The sequence below is a fragment of the Canis lupus genome, chromosome 10 (assembly GCF_048164855.1).
Source record: "Canis lupus baileyi chromosome 10, mCanLup2.hap1, whole genome shotgun sequence".
NCBI lineage: Eukaryota > Metazoa > Chordata > Mammalia > Carnivora > Canidae > Canis > Canis lupus.
Window position 1 is genome coordinate 33,372,287 of NC_132847.1, and position 26,912 is coordinate 33,399,198.

Sequence of the window (26,912 nt, forward strand, 5' to 3'; positions counted from 1 at the left end):
CATCTTGAAGCCTGCTTTGTGACCCAGTATGTGATCTATTCTGGAGAACGCTCATGTGCACTCAAAAAGAATGTATATTCTGCTGCTTTAGAATGAAATGCTGTGAATATACCTGGTAAGTCCATCTGGTCCAATGTGTCATTCAAAGCCATTGTTTCTTTTTTCATTTTCTGCTTAGATGATCTTTCCTTTGCTGTGAGTGGGGTGTTAAAGTCCCATACTACTATTGTATCATTATCAATGAGTCTCTTTATGTTTGTTATTAATTGATTGATCTATTTAGTTCTTCCAAAGCTGGGGGCATTGATATTTACAATTGATTTTCTTGATAGTCCCCATAATTATGATATAGTTCCCTTCCTCATCTCTTGTTATGGTTTTTGGTTTAAAATCTATTTTGTCTGTACAGGGAAATTCTACCAAACATTTAAAGAAGATTTATTACCTATTCTTCTGAAGCTGTTTCAAAAAATAAAAATGGAAGGAAAACTTACAAATTAATTTTATGAGGCCGGCATTACCTTAAGTCCAAAACTAAAGAAAGACCCCATCACAGACCAAATCCTTAATGAACATGGATGCCAAAACTCTCACCAACATCCTAGCCAATAGGACCCAACAGTTCAAGTGGATTATTCACCAAGACCAAATGACATGTCAGATGAAAAGGTAATATCCAAAATCTATAAGGAACTTACTAAATGCAACAACCAAAGACAAATAATCCGATCAAGAAATGTGCAGAAGATATGAACAGACATTCTTTAAAAAAGACATCCAAAAAAAAAAAAAAAGAAGAAGAAGAAGACATCCCAATGGATAACAGACACATGAAAAATATGTTCTACATGAGGAAAATAAAAATCAAAACCACAATAAGATATCATCTCATTGGTATCAGGAAAATAAAAATCAAAACCACAATGAGATATCATCTCACACTGGTCAGAATGGTTAAAATTAACAACTCAGAAAATGTTGGCAAGGATTCAAAGAAAGGTTAGCCCTCTTACATTTTTTGTGAGAATGCAAACTGATACAGCCACTCTGGAAAACAGTATGCAGTTTCCTAAAGAAGCTAAAAATAGAGCTACCCTACAGCCCAGCAATCAGAATCAGAATCAGAAGCAGAAAAGGATGAATACAAAATCAGAAAGGATGAATACTTACCATTTACATCAACATGGATGGAACTGGAGGGATTTTATGCTGAATTAAATAACTCAATCAGAGAAAGACAATTATCGCATGTCTTTCTTATATGTGGAATATAAGAAATAGCACAGAGGATCACAGGGGAAGGGAGGGAAAACTTAATGGGCAGTAATCAGAGAGGGAGACAAACCATGAGAGACTTTTAACTATAGGAAGGAATCAGTATTGCTGGTGGGGAGGTGAGTGGGGGGATGGAGTAATTGGATGATGAGCATTAAAGAGGACATGTGGTGTGATGAGCACTGGGCATTATGTGCAACTGATGGATTATTAAATTCTACATCTGAAACTAATGTACTACATATTGGCTAATTGGATTTAAATAAGAAAAATAAAATAAAATAAAACTCAGTTTGTCTGATATTAGTATGGATTCTCCAGCTTTCTTCTGATGTTGATTAACATGATAGATAGTTCTCCATCATCTCACTTTCAATCTGGAGGTGACTTTGGTCTAAAATGAGTCCCTTGTAAGTAGCATATAGATGGGTCTGGCTTTTTTCTCTATTTTGATACCTTATGTCTTTTTTTTTTTTTTTTTTTTTTTACCTTATGTCTTTTGATTAGAACATTTAGTCCATTTATATTGAGTGATTATTGAAAGACATGAATTTTTTTTAAGATTTATTTATGATAGGCATAGAGAGAGAGAGAGAGAGGCAGAGACACAGGAGGAGGGAGAAGCAGGCTCCATGCTGGGAGCCTGATGTGGGACTCGATCCTGGGATTCCAGGATTGTGCCCTGGGCCAAAGGCAGGTGCTAAACCGCTGAGCCACCCAGGGATCCCGAAAGACATGAATTTAATGCCACTGTGTTACCTGTATAGTTGATGTTTCTTGTGATTTTCTCTGTTTCTTTCTAGCCTTTGTTGTTTTCATCTTTTTTTTTTATCCATTCAGAGAGTCTTATTTAATATTATTTGCAGGGCTGGTTTAGTGGTCATGAACTCCTTTAGTTTTTGTGTGGGGAACTCTTTATCTCCTCTTCTATTCTGAAACATAGCCCTGCTATATAGAGTATTCTTGGTTGCAAATTTTTCCCATTCAGGACCTTGAATATATCATATTTTTCCCATTCAGGACCTTGTGGCTTGAAAAGTTTCTGCTGAAAAATTCCCTGGTAATCTTATGGGACTCCCCTGTCTGTTACTGTCTTATTTTGTATTGCTGCTTTCAATTTTTTTTTTTAAATCACTGTCTTTTGCAAATTTTAATTATAATATCTCTTGATGTGGATCTGCTTTTGTTGCTTTTTGTGGGTTCTCTGTGCTTCCTATATCTGGATATATGTTTCTTTTCCTCAGATTAAGGACATTTTCAGCTATTTCTTCAAATATATATTCTGCCAACTTTTTTCTCTCTTCCTTCTGCAATTACTGTAATGAAAATGTTATTACATTTGATAAAATTGCTCTGCTCTCTATGTCTCTTCTCATTTTGTGTAATTATTTTTTCTTTTTTGTTCAGCTTGATTATTTTTCATTGCTTTATCTTCTAGGTCATTAATTTGTTCCTCTGCTTTTTCCATTCTGCTTTTCATTCCATCAAGCATATTTCTAATTTCATTTTGAGCCTTTTATCTCTACTATGTTATTCCTTATTTCTGTGTTAATGATATCACTCATGTATTCCACTCTTTTCTGAAGTCTAGCAAATATTCTTATGACATTGCTCTAAATACTACATCAGGCATGTTATTTATATGTTTTGCTTAGATCTGTGGATGTGGCCTTGCTTTATATTTCATTTGAGATAAATTTCTTTATCTTATTATTTTGTCTAAGTCTGGTCTGATTATTTGTGTTATGAAAGTGAGCTACATTTCCTATTCTTGAGCATACTGGCCTTATAAAGAAGAGGTCTTGTCATGCCTTGTTATGTGTTCCCTGTTCTCCAGGGCCTGGCCCTGTCAAGAGGGTCTTCAATGTGTGCACCTGTTTTGTCCTGGACAGTTTATCCTTCAGAGTAGTTATCTGCAGAGGCTCTCTTTGCTCCCTATATGCAGTGTTTGGTTCCTGGCCTGGATGTGGTATGTTTTAACTAGGTGTGTTCTGCTCTGCTTGTGAACTGAAACTTGCCACTACCACTGCTGAAAACAAGGCCTCACATAACTCCTGAGTTGAGAGAGGAAGTATGATCAGGAGTTTGGGCTGGTCTTCTGGGGCAGCAGGCCCACCTTGCTTGGACTGAGGAAAACTAGACTGGGTAGGTGATTCCACTTGAACATAGGGTAATGGGGGAGGGGCTTGGTGTAAGCAAGTTAAGTAGAGGGTGTTGGCATTGTGCTGGTTCCCACATCTGGTACTCTGCTTCTACTGAGGAAAAGGGGGGAAGAAATGGCTCTGGCCATTTCCTTTGTTCCCTGAGGGATGTCGCCCTGAAGGCTACCTCTCTGTGATGCACTCCAAGATGAACAAATAATCTCCCCATTGTGTGTCCCAGACACTCTTCAAATCACTCTTTCCATTTATATGTCCACACGTTTATTGTCTGCTTTTTCCCCAAGAGCAGCATATAACTCTCTAGACTCTATCCCTGCCAAGCTCACTGACCTTTGAAACTCCAGGCTTTAAGCCCTGTTGGTTGCCAGAACTCATGAAATGTGACCCCCCCTAACTTTCTAAGCCAATTGCTATGGGGATTTGTTTGCGTGTGCACTTCCCTGTGTGTTAGTCTATTTCTAGCTTTTCTCTGCAACCATATCTGCCTTCCCACTACAGCGACCAAGATCTGTTTCTCTCCCAAATTGTACCTCTACCTTCTTTGATGCAGCTTCTTCTCTACCTCCTTTAGTTGTGGTGTTTGTTCTGCCAGTCTTCAGGTCAATTTCTGGGGTACTTAAGAAGGTTTGATAGTTATCTAATCATATTCATGGGGGAAGGCCAGCCTAGGATCCTCTTACTCTGCCACCATCTTCCAAACACCTCCTGGAGATTATTTTCTTCATTTCTTGTTCATTTTATGTGTTTTAGTGTATTACAAAGCAACAACAAGTGTTTAAATGTTGATTTTGTATCCTAAACTTTACTGAATTCCTCTATTAGTTGTAATAATTTGTGTGTTTCTGTTATCTTCAAGATTTTCTGAATATAAGATCCCATCATCTTCAAAAAGAGATTATTTTACTTCTTTCTCTGATTTATATACTTGCCATTTTTTATTTGAAGAAGCGTATAGGATGTCCAACTCTTCACATGATTGACATCACTCCCTCAACAGAGTATTAAATTTCTATTCAAAGTTTCATAAGTATAAAGAATAAATATATTCATATGATCTATTTTCCTCATATAAGATTTGATAATTCATGTTTTAGAAGGAATTGTTTCTTTTATTTATGCTATCAAGTGTGTGGACATCGAATTGTTCAAAGTATTCTCTTATATCCTTTTTTTTAAAAGATTTATTTATTCATGAGAGAGACAGAGGCAGAGACATAGACAGAAGGAGAAGTAGGCTCCATGCAGGGACCCTGATATGAGACTCAATCCCCCGACCTGGGATCATGCCCTGAGCCAAAGACAGATGCTCAACTGCTGAGTCACCCAGGCATTCCACTTTTATTATCCTTTTAATTGTGATCAGTAGTGAAGCTTCCTCTTTCATATCTGGTAATATTTATGTTTTCTTTCCTTTCATTTTGATTGGCCTGGCTAGAGTTTAACCTATTTTGTAGATCTTTTCAGAAACCTAGCTTTATGATTTGATTTTCTCTTATTTTTCTTTGTTGCTGTTTTCAATTTCATTGAGTATTAATGTCATATTTATTATTTTGTTTTTTCCTATTTGATTTTTGATTAATTTTTTTCTTTTTCAGGTTTCCTGATTGGAATTTAGAGTATTAATTTTCATGTGGAAATATGGTGGGGGGATCCCTGGGTGGCGCAGCGGTTTGGCGCCTGCCTTTGGCCCAGGGCGCGATCCTGGAGACCCCGGATCGAATCCCACGTCGAGCTCCCTGGTGCATGGAGCCTGCTTCTCCCTCTGCCTGTGTCTCTGCCTCTCTCTCTCTCTGTGACTATCGTAAATAAAAAAAAAAAAAAAAAAAAGGAAATATGGTGGGGTGGGTGTTCACTGGAGTACAGCATTATTGTCTTAAAGTTTTTATTTCTAGGCTCCTGCTTTTATAGTTATTAGATTAGAAAAGAAAAGACCTTGTTTCCTCCTGTGCTCACTGGCATATCCAGTTGCTAGCTTCTTTAGATCCAAACCTAGACTATAAGAGGCAAGAGAAAAACTAAAGGAAATTGCTACTGTCTTTTCTTGGGTCTCAGGTCCATAGCTCATCTGTCTTGTTTGTCTTATCTTTCAGAAGTCTTCTTATGTGTGTTTTTTTTTTTTTAATTTTCATTTATTTATGATAGTCACAGAGAGAGAGAGAGAGGCAGAGACACAGGCAGAGGGAGAAGCAGGCTCCATGCACTGGAAGCCCGATGTGGGATTCGATCCCGGGTCTCCAGGATCGCGCCCTGGGCCAAAGGCAGGCGCCAAACCACTGCGCCACCCAGGGATCCCTTATGTGTGTTTTATATATAATATCTTGGGCTTATTGACTTAACTTATGGGAAGAATAGAGGAAAGTACATTTACTCCAACTCTCTGAAGTGGAAGACTGTAAATTTATTTTTTCAAATAGGATTTTATATTAGATACTATACTATACTATACTATACTATACTATACTATGCCATGTGGTCTTATTGCATAAGACCATACAATAAACATCACTGGGCATGTGTTTACATATTGCAAGTGTTAAAATTGAACTATATGTGATTATGTACTTGACAACAGAACTAGCCAAACAAAAGAGAGTTGAAATAAAAAAAAAAAACACAAAACCATAATAACATATATTTCAAGTGACTATATTAAAAATGGTTTCTTACTGGTTTTTAGTACTTTGCAAGAATTTTTTTCACCCTGAATATTGTTCCACCACAAAAGTTACTTATTTTTATTTCCTCAACTTGCATATGAATTATGTTATCTGGTCCTTTACTAAAATAAAGAAAAAGAAAGGAAGGAAGGAAGGAAGGAAGGAAGGAAGGAAGGAAGGAAGGAAGAAAAAAAGAAAGGAAAGAAGAAAGAAGAAAGAAAGAAAAGAAAGAAAGAAAGAAAGAAAGAAAGAAAGAAAGAAAGAAAGAAAAAGAAAGAAAGGAAGAAAAAAGAAAGAAAGAAAGAAAGAAAGAAAGAAAGAAGAAAGAAAGAAAGAAAGAAAGAAAGAAAGAAAGAAAGAAAGAAAGATTCTAGTACTAATAGAAGAAATGGTTATAGTTAGACTTGTTAAGAGCAAGAAGGCCAGTCTATGTCCCATGTCAGGGTTCCTGCCCAGTGGGGAGTCTGCTTCTCCCTGTCGCTAGCCCTCAGTCCTTCTGCTACTCCCCACTGTGCTCATGCTCTGTCTCTCTCTCTCAAATAAATAAATAAAATCTTAAAAAAAAAAAAAAAGAATTCCAGTCTCTGTTGTAATGCATTCTTAAGCAAAATTTAAGATTAATTTTGATTATAAATTATTTTTACCTGTTTTTTCTCACTTTGAAATCTAGTCAGTCCTTATCTGAGTCATGATTTTAATAGTGCTCTATAGTTGCATTTCTTGTCTTATGTTAATTCACTTCATGTTTATGGAAGACTGAATTATCTGTTCTATATTCATCTAAGAACTAGAAAGTGCAAAATTTGTTTTAAGAAATCCTAGGCTATAATGGCTCTCCAAAAGCATTTATTTTATTTTTACTTTTGCAAAGAAACTTTATCCTTACAGTTTTACTCAGTAATTGTATTATACATACACACATATACACGCATGAACTCACATACCAAGAAGTAGCATAACAGATAATTAAAGGAAAAAATAAAATAGTAAAAATCATATTGGTATAGTATAATTTATGCCAGAATGAAGTAATTTGTAAGGTCTCAGAGCTCCTTAAGTGAGTCACTGTACAAAAGCATAGTAATATTATTAATGTTAATGTTTCAACTTTAAGTCACAAAGAAATATTTAAGTTCTGCATATTTTTTAAGAAAAGAAAGTAATGTAAATTGAGTTAATTCTATGTCAAATAGAAACTATATTATTCAAGAAAAAAAATGTAAGTAACTAACGATAGCATATCAAATTAAGATACCACAAGTTAAACTAAGGAAAAATTACATTGAAAAACAGCTGGCAATAAACAGAATCTAGGAATTAACTTCAAGTGTCAATGTGTCAAGTATAATGACTGCCCCATATATGTATGTATGCATTAACCTATTTATTTACCTACATATATAACTGTATTTACTTATATTCTTATTTATTTTTGCCTTAAAATTTGTCTTTAAGTTTTATTCTTTAGCAGGATGAATATTAAGATCAATTAAACTTATTTAGTAAAAATATTAAATAGGAAATTATTAGTTCCTTGACTGTGCTAGGTGAAATATTTAATACTGTGCTTAGATTTGAAGCTTTGATAGGGCATGAAAAATGCTTAAACATTTATATTTATGTTGCTCAACAATGCACATATATGTGTGGATGTTGGAATCCCATTTATATGTACTAATGTAGAAGTATTTTCAAAGAGATAGTCCTCTTGGTACAATTATGAAATAAATAATTTTCTCGCTGTCCTACCCTTATTACTGTGATGCAAAAAATGTTTATACATAAACAGATATTACAACTTGTTTCAACTGAATCTAAATTACCCCTATTATATAACGGTATTTAGTTTCTCTTATCTATTTTCAAATAATTACATTTATGTTTAAATTATGAGTGAATCTTACCTCTCTAAGTTCCTTGTATGAACAATGGCATACTTTCATATAAAATAAAAATAATGCCCACATTTCTTAATTTATAATCTGTGCTGATCTTTGAACAATGTGGCTCAATACTTAAGACTTGACTGAATCAGAAGGAATAGTTGTTGAGGGCAAGGATAGTTAATGATATTTTTTGCTTGTTTTTTAAAAGATAAGCTAAATGCCTAGAAAATATAGAACATTTTCAAGAGTGTAGAGAACCCTTAATTCATATCTCTAGTGTGCACTAAATCTCTTCTTTGAGTGGGTTTGTTTCTTTTGTCAATCAGGGCTTCAAATAATGGATAACATTGGTATAAAATAGTGACCATGTTGTGACAGGTGTTTCTAGGCACAAGAGTCATCTCAGTGATGAAGAGAAGAAAGACCCAGGGTAGCACAAATTAACAGGACAGGCAGACTTTAAAGAGATCATTTTTATTTAACTTTGAGAATGATTTGGGTCTTTATAAAAGTATTATATCCATCATGGGTACAAGCTTGAGAAAGGGTGAATAGGTGTTAAGAAATCTTTCTTAAGCACATCAGCATGAGTCCTGAATCAAGAGCTACATTCCTTTTTCAGGTGTATGAACATTTTTCCCCTATAAAAGATGCTTTTCTTAGTTTGTGTGCCTGTAGATATTATGATAAAGGGAGGAGGAAGGGAAGAGAACTCGAATAAGGATAAATTTAGCTTAATATAGTGACATGTCATTTCTTTTTTGATTTCTGTCTAGCTTTGGCCTTAAGCTTCATTTACAGTAGCTGTAGTTTGTTTTGTTTTGTTTTGTTTTAAAGAGTCAATGCTGACCTTTGGTGATTGGGGTAATGAATTCTCAGTCTTAAAATCTCATAGGCTCCCACATAGACATCAGTTCCTGGCACTTTGGTCAAATCAATATTACCAGGAAAAAAAAAATCTTTCAAAAAAAAAAAAAAAAGGGAAAAAGAAAAAAAAATCTTTCTAATGATAAATTTAGTTCAGGACATCTCCTCCCATTGTAAGCTCAAATGTAACAGAAAGGGGCATTGTTCTTTTTCCTATTGGTTCATTGACTCTTCAGGAATCATTCACTTTCTAAAGCAGGCAGAAACCTGTCAAGATGATCCATGGTCCATACTTGGCTCACTTCTAAGATACTATTACAAACAAGAAAATTACTCTCAGCTCAGAGACAGAAAGAAACCAACATACAAGAATATGATTTAGGCCCACAAAGTATTGAAAGATATCTAAGGTTTTGTATCAGTAGTTTAGAGAATAATAGTCATTACTGTGGCTGCCAATTTGGGCAAATTTGGCCATTTTTAGCAGGCATACAAAATATTATATTAGTTTTTCATCAAAAAAAAAAAGAGGAGAAAGTGAGACATTGCTACAGACACTTTTCTGTAAGAAATACTATTCAAGTATATTGACTGCAAAGGAAAATCCCTATTAAATAATGTTTGCTCCAGGTTGGAAAAGAGAGGAAATATTATCATAGTTGCTTACTTTCTTAGAGTCATTTTAAATGGCCAAACTATGGTAAAAAATACTTTGAAGACATTATTTAAGTTAAATATCAGCATAACTTATATATTTTGCATGAAATACCTTTTAAGATGATACAGTGATTGCAGGTATGGAATTGCTTGCTTAAAGCACTTGCCTGAAGGATTTAAAACCTAAGGCAATTGAGTGATGTGAATATATTAAAATGTGAAAAAAGAATTGGCTTTCTCAGTCATTCAAAGTGAAGATATTATCTGTAAGGGATAAAATATTTTGTAATGTCCAAAAGTCTCAAGAAAAGGGCTTGTCTTTAGGATTGGAGAAGAGAGTAAAATCTACAGAAATTTGCATTCTGAGCACAAACGTCTACATTGATCTACCCCAGTAGTAGAATCAAAAGGTCACAGGTGAAAATCCCCAAAGGGCAGAACCAAATTGCCCCTAAACATATTTGGTGCTAAAACCCTTTACATCTTCCGGGAGCCTGGCAGTCAGAGATGGAGGGAGCCCCTGAGTATATACACTTTTTTAAATAATTTTTTTATATATTTTTATTTATTCATGAGAGAGAGAGAGAGAGAGAGAGAGGCAGAGATACAGGCAGAGGGAGAAGCAGGCTTCACACAGGGAGCCCATCGTGGGACTGGATTCCGGGACTCCAGGATCAAGCCCTGGGCCAAAGGTGGGAGTCAAACCACTGAGCCACCCAGGGGTTCTGAGTATATACACTTTAGATTGTAGTTTTCTTCACTCATGATACTTTACTACTTTGGGATTGGGCTAGAGAATTATGGTCTTGGAAGTTCATGCAGAGAAGAGTAGTGTCTGAAACCTTCCCATTAGAATAAACTATAGCATTCAATGTCTACATGGCATTGAAATGCCATTTGCGAATAGTTACACTCATTTCTTTTTGATTATATTGTTACCAAACCTTTATACATTAAAAGGAAAAGGAAAAGGAAATAGCATTTATAAGCCATAAACATTTTATTGATATGCCTGAAAAATAAATTCACTTGCAAACATTGGTTTGTAAGGTAAATGAAATAAAATATGTTAAATTTAATTGATGTAAAGATGGAATAAATTAAAATGTTTCAAATGTCAATGCAGTAGAGGAAATGATGGAATACATGCATATATTTTATTTTTGATAGGAATGTGGCAATCCAGTTTGAATATATTTAAGTTAATTGTGTATATTTAAGAGAAAGCAAGAGGAGTGACATCAGCACCATGGCAAAATAAGATCTCCCTCATTTTTGCTCCCTACCAACAAAAATTCAGCATCTTCCCACAGACCAAAGTGCCTTTAAGAGATCTATGGGATTCAACAACAAATACCAAAGGACCTAGAGGAAGTCTTGCCCACCTATGTATCAGATAATAGGCAGACAGACCTCAGTGTAGGCTATAGTCTCTTCAGTGGCCCATGAATGAGCTCTAGCCTATCTGCCATGATACATGAGCTCCTGGATAACACTAACTTAGATGGTCACTCAAAGACAAGAGCTTTTATTGAAGTCTAGTTTCCAATGATGTTCCAGCCTTCTGTGAGCCCACAAAAAATGACTTTGGATGCATGGGAGTGGGTAAAAGCAACATTTTTATTTAAATACATCACTCATTCCCCTACCTACAACCTGCTGGGAAAACCTCTCTGATGGATCTTTCCAACTGGACCACAGGCACCCTTAGTGTTCCATGTGTCTCATCTATAACCCATCCCTCATTATCAGATAGTCAGGTCTCTGTGCTCACTATCAATGGTGGCATGAGAGGGCTTTGTCAGATAGCAAGTGAGCCTGGGCATAAAGTTGGAAGACTCTAGTCTGTTGCAAGATCCAGTGAAGGCTGATAAGTTTAAAATTCTGCCACAAGAGGAAGCAAGGAGTGTAGAAAAAGTTTGTCTATAAAGGTCTAAATAAGTCTTAGAATCTCTACCAGGGCTGATACAAAGTATTTCTGCCCTGAAAGAGGTTATTAAAGACTGGAGAAGGTGACTACTATTTCAAATCCAATACATCAGACAGAGGAGTTAAGATGGTAGAGTAGTAGGGGGACCCTATGCTTGTCTCATTCCTCAAAAACAGCTAGATAAATATCAAATCATTCTGAACACCCAAGGAATCACTCTGAGGACTGAGAACAAACTGTACATCTACAGAGAGAAAAATGGCCACATGGTGGAAAGTAGGATCTGCAGAGAGTTGATTTGAGGGAGAAAAGAATTGTGTGTGCTGCAGGCAGGAGCGAGCCCTGATCAGAGAGAGACACAAAAAGCAGTGTGCATGGGATTGCACAAAAACTCTTCCCCAAAACCACTGACTGCAAAAATAAGAGGGGCTGATTATCACAAGATTTTATAAGAGTGGTGCTCAAAGTCTGAAAGAAGTCCACACTGTCACTGGGGATTGTGCCTGGCTGCCTTAGCAGTGCTCCTGTGGGGGGTGGGGGTGGGGGGTGGAGAGGACTTAGATTTGGGAGCAGACAGCATGGTCTCAAGATTACCTGGGTTGCACTGGGAGAAACAGTTCCCCTTTGTGGAGTGCATTTGGGAGAGGTAAACTCTGTCTCTCAGGGGACAAAAGACATGATAGGCACCAGTGAGTGGCTCCATTAATTAACATAGCAGCAGACTTACCTGCCTGAGGCAGCTGACATGGAATCCAGATTTTGGCTGTGGTTTCCTGAAAACTCTCAACTTCTATGCAGTCATGCAACTGCTTTTCCAGGACAAATAGGCACCAGTCACAGCAGAGTGAGACCCTCCTCCAGAGGATCAGCATGGGTCTGTGCTGCACTGGGATCTTCTAATTTACAGTTTTTGAAATCCAGTCATGCACCTGAGATAAAACACAAGAGGAGTACTGCACTGCCTGGCCTGTAGATGGCTCAGACACAGATGACTAAAGCAGAGTTCTGAAGGAACCTGGAACATAAGAAGGGAGATTGTTCTTCTGTGAAGGCTTCCTGAATAGCTGCAGTCTCTCATCTCCCTGATGGAGAGAGCAGAGTGATACCATTTCCCCCCACCTATCAACAGAAACAGGCTTTAGTGGGCAACACAGCATTCTTCAGTGGGGGCTGGAACCACTTACACAATGCCTCACCCTACTGCACCCTGCAGGTGCATCATTACTAGGGCAAGTGAGCCTTAGAATCAGCACAGCAGGCCCCTCCCTCAGAAGGCCAGCACTAACCACCCTGTTCCCTTCCCCACCCTAAGTCTACTGATCATAGAATACTACAAAACTTCAGATCTAATGGAAATAGAATTAGGCTTATTTTAGGAAGCAGACCAAAGCACACCTATTTAAAATGCCACATACTGGAAACGGTCCAAATACTCCCTACTGCAGGCAAGGAGAAACTGCAGAGAATTGACCTCAAGGGAAAGAGCAGCCAAAACACAGTAGCAGAGTACAAACTGTGAAATACTTCCTGAAGTGGCAGGCCTTGGACAGTATAGAACCTCTTCTTAATATAGCCATTACTCTCAGGAGCAGGAAATATAAAAGGCTTTCCTAACACACACACACACACACACACACACACACACACAGTGACCTAGACAAAATACCAAATGGAGGGATTCACCCTGAAAGAGAGAACATGAAGAGGTCATGGTGAGGTATCAAATTAAAACAGATATAATATGCCTGAACTGGAATTTAAACAACAATCATAAGGATACTAGTAGGGCTGGGGAAAAGCATAGAAGACACTAGAGAATCCATTAATACAGAGATAAAAGAACTAAACACTAGTCAGGCTAAAAACAAAACAAACAAAAAACTATAACTGAGATGTAAAACTGACTGTATATAATGACATTGAGGATGGACAAAGAGGAATGAATCAATGATACAGAAGATAAAATTTTGGAAAATAATGAAGCTGAAAAGAAGATGGAAAGAAAAGTATTGGATCACAAATATATATTTAGGAAACTCAGTGACACCATAAGGCTTAATAATATTCATATCATAGGAATCCCAGAAGAAAAATAGGGAGGAAAAACAGAAAGTTTATTTGAGCAGATTCTAGCTAAAACTTTTCTAATCTGGAGGAGGAGATAAACATCAAAATTCGAGTGTCATAGAGAGCTCCCATCAAATTCAACAAAAGCTAGCCAATGCCAAGACATATGATAGTAAAAACTTTAAAACATAGAGAAAAGGAAAGAATCCTAAAAGTAGCAAGGGAAAAGAAATCCCTAAACTGCAAGGGGAAAAAATATCAGATGTGCAGCGGATCTATCTACAGAAACTTGACAGGCCAAAAGAGAGTGGCATGAGACATTCAACATGCTGAATGGGGAAAAATATGCAACCAAGAATACTTTATGGAATATGACTGCCATTCAGAATAAAAAGAGAGATAAAGAGTTTCCCAGACAAACAAAAACTAAAGGAATTATTTATCCATTAAACCAGGTCTGTAAAAAATATTAAAGGGGATATTTTTTTTTGTAAGGAGTTAGAAAAGGAACAGCAAATAAAGCATAAAGCCAGTATAAGAAGGGAAATAATAAAGGTTGCAGCAGAAATAAACCATATAGAGAAAAACAAAAATGTAGAACATATCAACGAAACTAAGAGCTGGTTCTTTGAAAGAATTGATAAAATTGATAAATTCTTAGACTTATGAAAAAGAAAAGAGAAAGGACCCAAATAAATAAAACCAAGTATGGAAAGAGAAGAGATCACAACCAACATCACAGGAAATACAAATAATCATAAAAGAATATTAGGAAAAATTATATGCCAACACACTGGACAATCAGGAAGAAAGGACAAATTCCTAGAAAAATACAAACTACCAAAACTTTATTGGTAGCATAAACAGTTGATGAACATTTTCATGTTATATGTATTATATACTATATTTTTACTATAAAGTAAGAAGGTCTAAATAAGACCCAAGAGATCTGAACACCCAATGTTACTAAGAAAATTATAAGGAAGATAAAATATATATAGTACTGTATTTACAAAAAAATCTGCCTATAAGTGGACCTACACAATTAAAACCCTTGTTCAAATGTCAACTGTACATGTATGCAATATCAAACAAATAAATTTATTAAAGCAAATACTAGCAGATTTGAAGGGAGAACTAGACAACACTACAAAATAGAAAGGACCTTTAATTCTCTAATTTTAACAATGGATATATCATCTAGATAGAAAACCAAAAAAACATTGGAATTGAACCATACGTTAGACCAAATGGCTTTAACGTGTACACAGAACATTCCATCCAACAGCAGCAAGAAATACATTATTCTCAAATCACAAGAAACATTTTCCAGTATAGATTATATGTTGGGAAATAAAACAAGCCTTAACCAATTTAAGAATATTGGTTCTATAGTATCTTTTTCAATCAAAGTGGTATGAAAATAGAAATCAATTAACAGGAGGAACCTTGAAAATTTGCAAATGTATATAAATTAAATAATACACTTTTGAAACCAACATATTAAAGAAGAAATCAAAAGAAAATTAAAAACATATATTAAAACAAGTGAAAATGAAAGCAAAACATATCACCTTTGGGATGGTGCAAAGGCAGTCTGAGCAGGAAGTCTATAAGGATAAATATCTACCCTAAGGAAAAGAACAATCTTTTTTTTAATAATTTTTTAAAGATTTTATTTATTTATGAGAGACACAGAGAGAAAGAGAGAGGCAGAGACACAGGCAGAGGGAGAAGCAGGCTCCATGCAGGGAGCCCAACGTGGGACTTGATCCCGGGTCTCCAGGATCACGCCCTGGGCCAAAGGCAGGTGCTAAACCACTGAGCCACCGGGCTGCCCGAAAATGAACAATCTTAAACTAGTTTTATGCTGCAAGGAACTAAAACAAAGAAACAAAACAAAACAACTAACTAAACCAAAAGTTGTCAAAAAGAAAGAAATAACTAAGATCAGAGAAGAGACAAATGTAATAGAGACCCCAAAAAACAATTAAAAAAGGATCAATGAAATTAAGATCATGTTTTTAAGATAAACAAAATTGGCAAACCTTTGCAGAGACTACCTAAGAAAAAAAGACAGAAGATTCAAATGAATAAAATCAGAAGTGAAAGAGGAGACATTACAACTGACATAACCAAAATATAGTTTCCTCAAAAAATTAAAAATAGATCTGCCACATTATTCAGGATTTCACTTCTGAGTATATATCAAAAGGAAATGAAAATAGGACCTCAAAGTAATATATTTTCTTCCATGTTCTTTGCAGCATTATTCACAATAGTCAAGATACAGAAACAACCTAAACATCTGTCAAGAAATGAATGGATCTGTGATCCACATGTTCCAAAAGAAAATGTGAGGTGTATGTGTGGGTGTATGCAGTGTGTGTGTGTGTGTGTGTGTGTGTGTGTGTGTGTAATGGAATAATATTCTTATCTAAAAAAGAAGAAATTTCTGCCATCTGTGACAACATGGATGGACATTGAAGACATTATATTAAGTGAAATAAGCCAGACAAAGAAAGACAAATATTGTATGATCTCACTTAAATATGGAATCTAACAAAACTGAGCTTATAGAGACAGAGTACGATAGTGTTTAGCAAGGGCTGGGAATGTGGGAGACTGGGAGATGTTGGTCAAAATGTACAAATTTCCAGTTATCAGACAGATAAATCCTAAGGATCTAATGTACAGCATGGTGATTATAGTTGATAATACTGGGTTATATACATTGAACTTGCTAAAGGAGTAGATCTTAAATATTCTCACTACAAAACAAAAGTAGGTATGTGATGTGATGGAGGTTTTCGTTAATGTTTTGGTGGTAATCATTTTGCAAAACATATATTTTCCAAATTAATAGGTTGTACACCTTAAACTTACATAATGTTATATGTCAATTATTTCTCAATAAATCTAGGAAAATATTAAAAGTATAAAGTAAGAGGGATGCCTGGATGGCTCAGTAGTTAAGCCTCTGCCTTCCGCTCAGGGGACTTGATCCTGGAGTCCCGGGATCAAGTCCCACACTGGGCTCCCTAATGGAAACTGCTTCTCCCTCTGCCTGTGTCTCTGCCTCTCTCTCTCTCTGTCTCTCATGAATAAATAAATAAAATATTAAAAAAAGTAGAAAGTAAGAAAAAATAAATTTGTAGACTAAAAAAAAGCACTTCTTTTCTTATCCCTTGATCTGTTATATCTTTGCTAATAGCAAAAGTTAATGTACACACATGTATATATGCTTATATATTATATAAGCTTATTATATATATAATATAATATATAAATATATAACATATATAATATATAAATATATAATATAATATGTAATATAATATATATAATAATTATATATATATATATATAATTCTAGCATAGCATATCTTTTATGTAGCTCCTAAAGAATCAAATGCACAATCTACTTCCTTTTCTCCTGTCACATGCAGACTACTCTGGAAAGGATCATTTATAAGTAACACTGAAAAAGAGTTAACATTTTAAGAACACCAAGCCAAATTTTAAAGTTAATGGAAAAAGTATATCTTCAATGAAAAATAACCTATTGATACCCTTTCCAGACTAACAAGGTTGATAGAGATTTATAATTTCTCTTTTCCACTTGATGTTTAAACTAGATTATAGAATTTCCATCTGAAAATTAGTCAAGCGAATTGGCCTTTTGTTTTTTTGTTGTATGAGGTTCATGAAAGCGAAAAGCAACACTTTCATCCTTTATTGTTGGGCATTTAGGAACACATATTCAGGATAAGAAACATAAACATGAAGCTTCAACCAATGCTTAATAATATTTCTTATTTTTCTAAGCTATTCCTGGTTCATATGTTTGGCTAACAGGAACAAAAATTATTGTTTCTAAGATTTCTTCAGAGTTACCCAAAGATAAATTCATGACATACACTTTTGAACTTTTCATTGATTTTTTAAAAATATGCTGAAGACTCAACTTTTTCATATGTCAATTTATAATTAACGGAGTAAATATAATTGTGAAAGGTGGTTGGAGAGTGTTTTGGTAACATATATGCAAACTCAAAATGTAACCATAGTCAATTAGATTAAATATGGTTAGCGTACTGTAAATAATAGAAACCAAATTCAGTTGCATTTTACTGTATAGCTATAAAGTGCTCTATAACATTTACCAGAGTAAATATATTGTCTACATGTTCCTAGCCATTCACTAGTCATGAGAAAAAAAATTTTACCTGGCCTCACAGAATATACATTTTAATAAAAGATATAAATTTTATGTAAACAAATATATAGATTAAAATGTGTCCATTTGGTAAAGGAACAGAACAGGGTGCCTTGAGAAAATACAATAAATTTTGAGCATAGAAATTTGAGGAGTCTCATTAAAATAATATTTAACATGAAGAGAAGGAAAACTGAGTAGAAAGAAAGCAAGAATAGCATGAGAGAAGCTTGAATCATCAGAATATCTTCTGGAATTCTTATGGTGTTAAAAGACAGAAATGATAAAAAAGAATGAAATAAAATTGCAGATCCAAGAAAGAGATATTTATAATGATTTATCTCACAGGAAGGAGTTTAGATTAGAAACTCAGAGGAATACAAAATAAAGTGTACTATATTTTTAGAAGTGCATAACTGTTTTAAAAAGAGGGGATGAAGGATAGAAAGAAAGGATAGAAAGATAAAAATGGAGGAAGGAAGGAGGGAAGAAAGGAAGGAAGGAAAAAAATGGTCTGGAAATCTAGGGCCAACTTTGGAGTTTACACACACATTTCCATTCTTATTTTATTTGCTAAAATAAAATCATAGGGCCCTATATAAATGGCAACAAAGGCCAAGAAAAACTGGAGAGCAAAGAAATAAGCTTGGTTATTTGATGATACATTCTGCTACAATTACCTATTTCATTCTAGTTTGAAGCATTCTTAAAATCTCAGAGAAATATTTTATATCCCCTTTTCTCTCATTTAACAAGGGTTAAATTATGTTTCCAAGGTGTTAAATGTCCTTCTCCACTAAATGAACAGTTTAAATTTTCAGACATCGGGATCACTGGGTGGCGCAGCGATTTGGCGCCTGCCTTTGGCCCGGGGCCGATCCTGGAGACCCGGTATCGAATCCCACATCGGGCTCCCTGCATGGAGCCTGCTTCTCCCTCTGCCTGTGTCTCTGCCTCTCTGTCTCTCTCTGTGTGACTATCATAAATAAATAAATAAAATCTTAAAAAAAAAAATTTTCAGACATCTTGCAGTATGAATGCTTATTTCAAAATCTCTGTATTAAGTAGCAGCAATAACTTATCTTTTCTCAGGTTCCAAGTAGTGTAAAAAATAAAGTCATCACAATAAACTAAGACAGTCAGAGTAGTAAAATCAAGAAGAAAAAGACTTTTGGGTTAAAGTAAGAGATCAAAAGTTTTTAGAAAGCTATAAAGGAATAAACAGAAAAAAATTAAAACCACACCTCTTAAAATATGATTGTGACCATGGATTTGTAAGTGTATGCAATGTATTGCAATATCCCCTACGTAATGCACCCAATAATGAAATCCTAATTTAAGAATTTAGTGGTGATAATATACTATATCAAATTATTAGTTTAGTTAATCTAAGTAATGTACAGATTTTAGAAAATTTGATGCAAAAATATGCCATGTAATTAAGTAATATCAAACACTTTACATTTAATGATACTTTATTATAGATTTTGACGTGGATTTATAAAATTGGTTTTATTTATAAGGAAAGATATACTATTACAGAAAAATATATGTTTCTTTCTAAATTATAATCATATAGAATTGACTAAGCAATGCATATCCTAGTATTTGCTGTGTGATATATTTTGAAATTATCTTGTATTTCAAGAATGTAATGTTATACAAATCTTTTAAATTTTAATTGTTCTAATAGGCCTATCAGATATTAGATATTATAAAAACTTTATTTTTCAGGGATCCCTGGGTGGCACAGTGGTTTGGCGCCTGCCTTTGGCCCAGGGCATAATCCTGGAGACCCGCGATCAAGTCCCACGTTGGGTTCCCTGCATGGAGCCTGTTTCTCCCTCTGCCTCTGTCTCTGCCTCTCTCTGTGTGTGTATTTTCATAAATAAAAAAAAAAGAAAAAAACAACCAAAAAAAACTTTATTTTTCTAGAACCTAATAGCCAAGCACTTCACAAATAAAGAGAACCACAGAATCATAAAATGAATCATAACAAATTAAGTAAAAATTGTGGTGTGATTAAAGATAAATTTGCATATTATGCTTTTATTTCAAAAATATCTACTTAACTTTTGCTAACATTAAATGATTTAATTAAAACTACAAGTAGCTTCATTGGGTAAAGTAATTAATCTGAATAACACTAGAGATAGATTCTATATTAAATTACCAGTTCTGGAGTATTTAATGTTAGCTGGTAACATAAAAATAGTTAATATGTGTCAATCATTTTGTGGATATTTAAACATTTGGCAATCTGTAGAGTTAAAACATTTCTAAGTCAGTACACATAGCTAAACATTGCATATAAATATGTTTCTAATATGTGAAATGTGCATAGAACATGTTAAATTAAAACCAATGCCACTAGTATCTTTCACAGCAGTACAATTTATGAATATATCCATTGATATTAATCAAGAGCAATATTTAGTGCACACTCACATGCACTGAATCACAAAGTTCAAATATTGCAAGCAAATATTGGAAAGACATAAAAAGTTTGGTTCTCCGATGAGAGCTGTGAATATATGGATTCAGTTAATTATCTGTTTAAAGGCATGGATAGTAGTCTTTTAATAATTTACAATACTTACATGAGTTAGTGAAATCTTTCTCAAACAGCAAAAATAAATTTTAAAGGCTATAGAAGTAAATTGGAAATTATACACATTATTACAATATTACAACTAATTTTCTTCATATTTGTATCTTATTTAAGTAGCTCTATTGACCATCTGCCCTTTGCCAGTTGTGTTGGAATACTCCTCCTACACATGGGTTCCTATTCTATTTTGTGTGATTGTTCTTAAATCCAGTAATTACATTTCTGATCCAGAGTAAAAGATTATATCACTTTCATTTCATATGTATGAGATTGACAAAACAGTAGCATACTATTAGGAACTATTTCTAGAATATTTTTGCCCGGAGTATTCCTACCACATGAATTTTCAAAGACTTTTGTAGGATTTGATAAATAAATCTGGAGAATGATTGTATTTGAATGATAAAAAACAAACAAACGATATTCAGGAATGTGTATAGGTACATACATGGTATTATAAGTTGCCATTGTGTTTAGTAAAAGGACTTTAAAAATGACTGTAATAGTCAGCAAATATAAGTGTTTGGAAAGTGTTAAATTTTCCTGCTTTCCAAGATAAAAGGATTAATTTGCTTTTATGTAGTAGGGCTGGTAGAAAGCAATGAGAAACAAGGGACAAGTGCCTAGCTCTGTTCTCTGACATAAACCAAGGATATATCTGGAACCTAGCTATGGAGGTTGGAGATCTTGACCAAAAAAGGACTGCAAAACACTTTCTTGTATTCTGTGTTTTTAATAGTTCCTTCCTGTTAATGTAATAATATATTGAAGAAGGTCACATCAAGGTAAATCATTAGGTGCTTAGTATCACATGCTTTTTGTAAGCTCACCTTGTAGAGACAATGGAGAAGAAGTTTGGGAGGTATTTTTGAAGTGGTCAAAATATAAGAGATTAGAAGAAAATGATTTGGTTATGAAACAGAATGCACTCAAATCTGTGTATTCTGCTCTAATGATAGCCCTCATATGGTCTGAGTCAGTTCAAATGGTCAGTACTTTGTAGAAGCACATTATTGCATTCAGTGTGTCTGCTCACATTAGAAATGCATTCTGCTTGTCGCATGAGCAAATTGTCTGGAGACCTAATTCATTGTAGAAGTTTTCTATTCAGATTGCTTGTTACTCCCTGACTAATGCAAAGAAGGTTCAAGTCCGTTCTAATGCCTTATGAATAAGACTAGAAAATCAAAACCTTGGGCAAAGACAAGCTGTGAAGAAATTTATGCTTCTGGGAAACAAATTAAAGTAAAATTGCAACAAGTCCGGTCAGTAACTGTCTTGCATCAGACCCAAGGTGGAATTGTAACAAGTAAGCAAAAGTTTTATTAATATCAGAATTTTCTTTTTTTATTGAAACACAAAATAAAGCACTTACTGAAATCTTTTCCTTTATTAGGGACACTGATGTAATCAGCTTTGCAATCTTTTCTGATTCCTAGTACATATTAACTATTTCTAAAAAATATACTCATGGTATTGATTAGCCCCTTGGTATCAAAGTATGAAAAATAAAGATCATCAGGCACTAACCCAGATATACAGAATCAAAATTATATTTCAGTAAAATTTTTAGTTATCTCTATAGGTTGAGAAATACCAATTATGTATCCTACAATAATGTAATTTAATTTTCTTTATGTTTTAGGTAAAATTTCTTCTCAGTATTAAGTTGCTTGATAAATAAATCCTTGTCTTAAGATATTTGGTCTCAGTATCAAGATCTATCAAATTTCCTTGTTCAATAAAATTGAGTTGAATATATTCTACTTATTGCATTCAGTAACTTTTTATTCACTTTCATTGTCCTTTATAACAGTATCCAAGTACTTTGATCAAGACTGGACAAATGAATTGATCCAATGTAAGTTGTAGAATTTCAGTTGAAACAAATAGATTAATTCTAAAATAATTAAAAATATTTTTCCAAGAATATGTTGGACAATAAGTTATCAACTCTTTAAAGAGGCAATCACTTACACAGCCACCACTCATGATGTAGTATCTAGTGTATTTTATGCTTCTGAACTTCTGCCCTGTTCCAGATGAGCCTGCTTGATTTTTAATGATGCTTTCTACTAATAGCTGCCCTTCAAAACAGACATAAACCTTAATTATTCTGATAATCCCTCGGGATCTAACCTAAGTATGAAAAAAAAAATAAGACAGAAACCAAAGTATGGAGGATAAACTGTCTTATAGGACACATGAATGCTTTCATCTGGCACTTAGAAAATCTGCTTTTGTAATATAGATTAGATACTAGCCAATCAACAATGCAATAATTAGAGAATGCAATAAACCAAGAATTTAAAAACTTAGCTTTTCTTTAAATATTTAATATTTACTTTTCACTTTTTATTATCTAGCCAGAAAAGTTTATTTATTTATTTTTTTATGCTCTGGACAAATAACAGCCTTGAGTGTCCTCAAGAATCAATAAGATAAACAGAAATCCTGACTGATAATGGACACTCATAAAATGATGTTGGTTTCAAAAACAATAATGATAATATTTCTTATCTGAGGGTATATGTTTTAATCTTTTTGACATTCTTAGATTTTAAATGAATTAGAGTCTTAATGCATAAATTTTGTGACAACTCAGTATTTTGAGGTTCCAGGACAGAAATACTAATTATTTACTCAAAATTTGTCTCAAAATTCTAGTAATAATCTATTCATTAACTCAATAATTGCTGAGTGTTTATAGTATGCTATGAGGCATTCTTATTATGAGTATTAACTTGGTCTTTGACTTAATGGTGCTTATTTTCCCACAAAAGAGATAGAAAAAAAAGAGATAGAAATATAAATACCTAATGCTTCTAAATGAGATGAGTATTAGACAAAAGTTTCCTACAGTTATAGTGAGAATACCTACATGTTGAAGAGTAAAATTAAGTCAGTACAGAAAAAGAAAATGTTATCGATTTGGAAGTTATAAAGAAATTTTTTCAGGATTTAAAAAAAATACAAAAGTGGAGCCAGGGAAATCGAAGAATAGGATTGTTTCTCCAGCTCCAAATATATGAATTAGTAATAATAAATATTAAGCCTTTATACTCTTGCTTCATTATCATTGTGGATAGCAAACTGAGATAGAGAGGTAGAAGAAAGTATGAGTACCCACCTTATAAGAAATACTAAAGATCTTTCAAGGTGAGATAAAATAATACTACACAATAGCTATACACATGAAGACATATGGGGAATAAGTCAGGTAAGTAACTACATAGATAGGTTTCCAAATATATTTATAATTTAAACATATGTCGTCTATATTTTTAAATGGACAACTGCATATAAAATAGTTATAAAACTAGTTTGATAACCTAATAGTATATAAAGACATAAGTAACTCATAAAATAATTACAGATGAAGGAGGAGGGAGTGGTACAATACTGAAGCAAAGGTTTTGCTAACTGTAATTAAATAAATACAAATACAAAAAAGATTAATTCAGCATAAATAGTTAATTGTAATTTCCAGGCCAAAAACTAAGAAAGAAAAATAACTAAAAAATATAATAAAAACAAGTAATTAAACTAGTACACTAGAATATACCTACGTAATAAAATACAAGGTAATAGAAGGATGGAGGAATAAAAAGGACATAAAAATATCCACTAGTAAAATGGTAGATAGAAACTCCAACTCATTAGTAATTACATTAAATATAAATTATTTATATATGTCAATTAAATGATAAAAATTGGCATAATGAACTTAAAAGAAAGTGTGTTCCAAACTGTATATGTTTACTAGAGAATTATACTTTAGATTTTTGGGACCAAATAGGATAAAAAGAAAATCATGCTAAATGTTACTAAGAAAACAGCAACCAAAAGAAACCTGAAATGACTATAATGATAATGGAAAACTATACTTCAGGTCAAAATTTGTTAATAGAAACAAATAAGTCAGTTTATTTATAAAAGTATCCACTTATCAGGAGGATATAATAGTTATAAGTTATATGTGTATCTCTAAACAATATTTGAAACAAAATTCTAAACTACATGTAGCAAACACTGAAAGAATTTAGGAGAAAAATAGACATCTCAGGAATAACACTTGGATATTTAAATATCTCATTTTAAATAATGGATAATAATTATAAGTTCAATAATAAATATTTAATACTTGAACAACACTATCCACTTACTAGCCCTGATAGATATACATATATTTTACTCTCTACTCCAAATCAGAATACATATTCTTCTAAAACACTTGTAGTATTTTCCATGATAGAACATGAATTTGGCCAACCAAAAGCTAAATAAATTTTAAATTATTTAAATAAAAATATATTCTCTAACAACAGTGGAAATAGAGAGCAACAAAAGAAAATTGGGATTTATATATATGTACAATTTAAGCAAGAAACTCTTAAAATCACATACAAGTCAGGGATCCCTCGGTGGCGCAGTGGTTTAGCGCCTGCCTTTGGCCCAGGGCACGATCCTGGAGACCCGGGATCGAATCCCACGTCGGGCTCCCGGTGCATGGAGCCTGCTTCTCCCCATGCCTGTGTCTCTGCCTCTCTCTCTCTCTCTCTGTGTGACTATCATAAATAAATAAAAATTTAAAAAAAAATCACATACAAGTCAAAATATAAATCACAAGTGAAATTAGAAAATAGTTTGAGGAGTGACATCAGCAAAATGGTGGAATAAGAGGACCTTTACTCATATCTCTTCTCAGCAACAATGATTTGGCAGCTTTCTTCAATAGGTGAATGGATAAATAAACTGTGGTACATCCTGATGATGGAATATTCCATGCTTAAAAAGGAATGAACTATCATGCCAGAAGACACAGAGAAAACTTAAGAGCACATTACAAAATGATAGAAATCAATTGAAAAAGCTATTGACTCTATGGTTCAAACTATATTACATTTTTTTTAATTTAAATTTAATTTGTCGGCATACAGTATAATACCCGGTGCTCATCCCATCAAGTGCCCTCCTCTCCATCTCCCCTTCCCTAACCCTTTGTTTGGTTCCCAGAGTTAGGAGTCTCTCATGGTTTGTCTCCCTCTCTAATTTTTCCCATTCAGTTCCCCTCCTTTCCCTTATAATCCCTTTCACTATTTCTTATATTCCACGTATGAGTGAAGAAAGCATAGCTATAGTTTAGTAAACAGATCAGTGGTTGTTAGAGGTTGGAGAGAAGGAGGAAAGGTGAGATGAATACGCAGACCATACATTATTTTTAGGGTGATAAAATGATACTACAGTGGTGGATATATGTCATAAAACATTTGTCAAGACACTTAGAATGAACAACACCAAGATAATGTAGACTGTGGACCTGGGGTAGTAATGATGCGTCAGTGTAGTTTCATCATTTGTAACAAATGTACTTCTGAGATAGGAGAAACAGCAGTAAGCCAATAAAATACTGTTGGAGAATAGAGAAAACAGGAATAACACAACCACCATCACCAAATGAGTTACAGACTTTTTTGGAAAACAACACACAAATTAAGGCAACAACAAAGTATTTTTGAAAAAAACTTAAATATCAGCTAACTTCTCCTTCACTTATCAAAGCCATATGAAACAATTTCAGTGTACAAGAACTTTGGAAATTTAGCATCTATGGGATCTTTGAAAAACTTGTTAGAGGATAAGCTTTTATTTAACCACTTGGTTATAGGCAGACATAAGCAAAAAAGTGATGACGAATATTTTAATATATAAAAATGAAATTTTAAAACATAAGAGATGTGGATAATAGTAAAATATTAATATGTAATGTTACATATTGTGACAGAGTAGAGCTAATGCAACCAAAACAGAAGTGGAAAAAAGAAAATATTTTCATTGATGGTTGATATGGCTAATAGTTGAGAATTAAAGAAACTATTAAAAACTGACAATCCAGACAAAGAAAGATAATTACAAAAATGAGGGACTACAAGAATTAAGAAACTACAGTAGTAAGCATTAGATTGAAAATACAAATATTCTGGAGTATCACTCTTTAAAACATATTAAATAGCAAGTATCCACATTTCACAGAGAACTAATGAATGCATGAATAGGAATAGGACACAATGGTTAAGGAGAGGAGAGATATTTCTCTGATAATACTTCTTTATGTAGTGAATAGTGTGACATGTATAATCTTAGCAATATTTTACATATCTCAAGAATAAAATGTTAAAATCATCCCAAATGTGTGGGAGACCTCTAATTCAAATAGTAATAAGTGTATCTATATGCATTACAAATAATTAATGTAACCTCATTGAAGGTTATGAAGAAGATAAAAAATAACATGAACAACTTAAACAAAAATTATATGTTGATATACGGCAAGACTAAAGACAAAAATACTGCACTCAAATGTCGTACTATGGTTAGCAACTTTGTTTTTCACTAGCTATGGGTTGGTGGTTCTGAAACTAGTTTACGTGTGTTCTGTGATTGAGCAAACAGATAAAATGGTATAGATTATGTGAGCCAGGTTAATCACTGTCTATGAAAGTAATTGCAAATGGGAATGGAGGAAGGATAAAATGAACTGGAAACTGAGGTATCAGTATAAACTTTTTAACACACACAAA

At 33.8% G+C, this 26,912-nt stretch overlaps 1 protein-coding gene across 3 annotated transcripts in view; it reads left to right on the forward strand.

Moving 5' to 3' along the window:
- Positions 1-19,591, forward strand: part of LOC140641448 (uncharacterized) — a 167,458-nt gene extending 147,867 nt beyond the window's left edge. For all 3 annotated transcript variants that reach the window (XM_072841346.1, XM_072841337.1, XM_072841349.1), the window contains one exon: positions 19,455-19,591. The gene's annotated coding sequence lies outside the window, so the exon portion shown is untranslated. The remainder of the gene's footprint in view (positions 1-19,454) is intronic.
- The last annotated feature ends 7,321 nt before the right edge of the window (positions 19,592-26,912 follow it).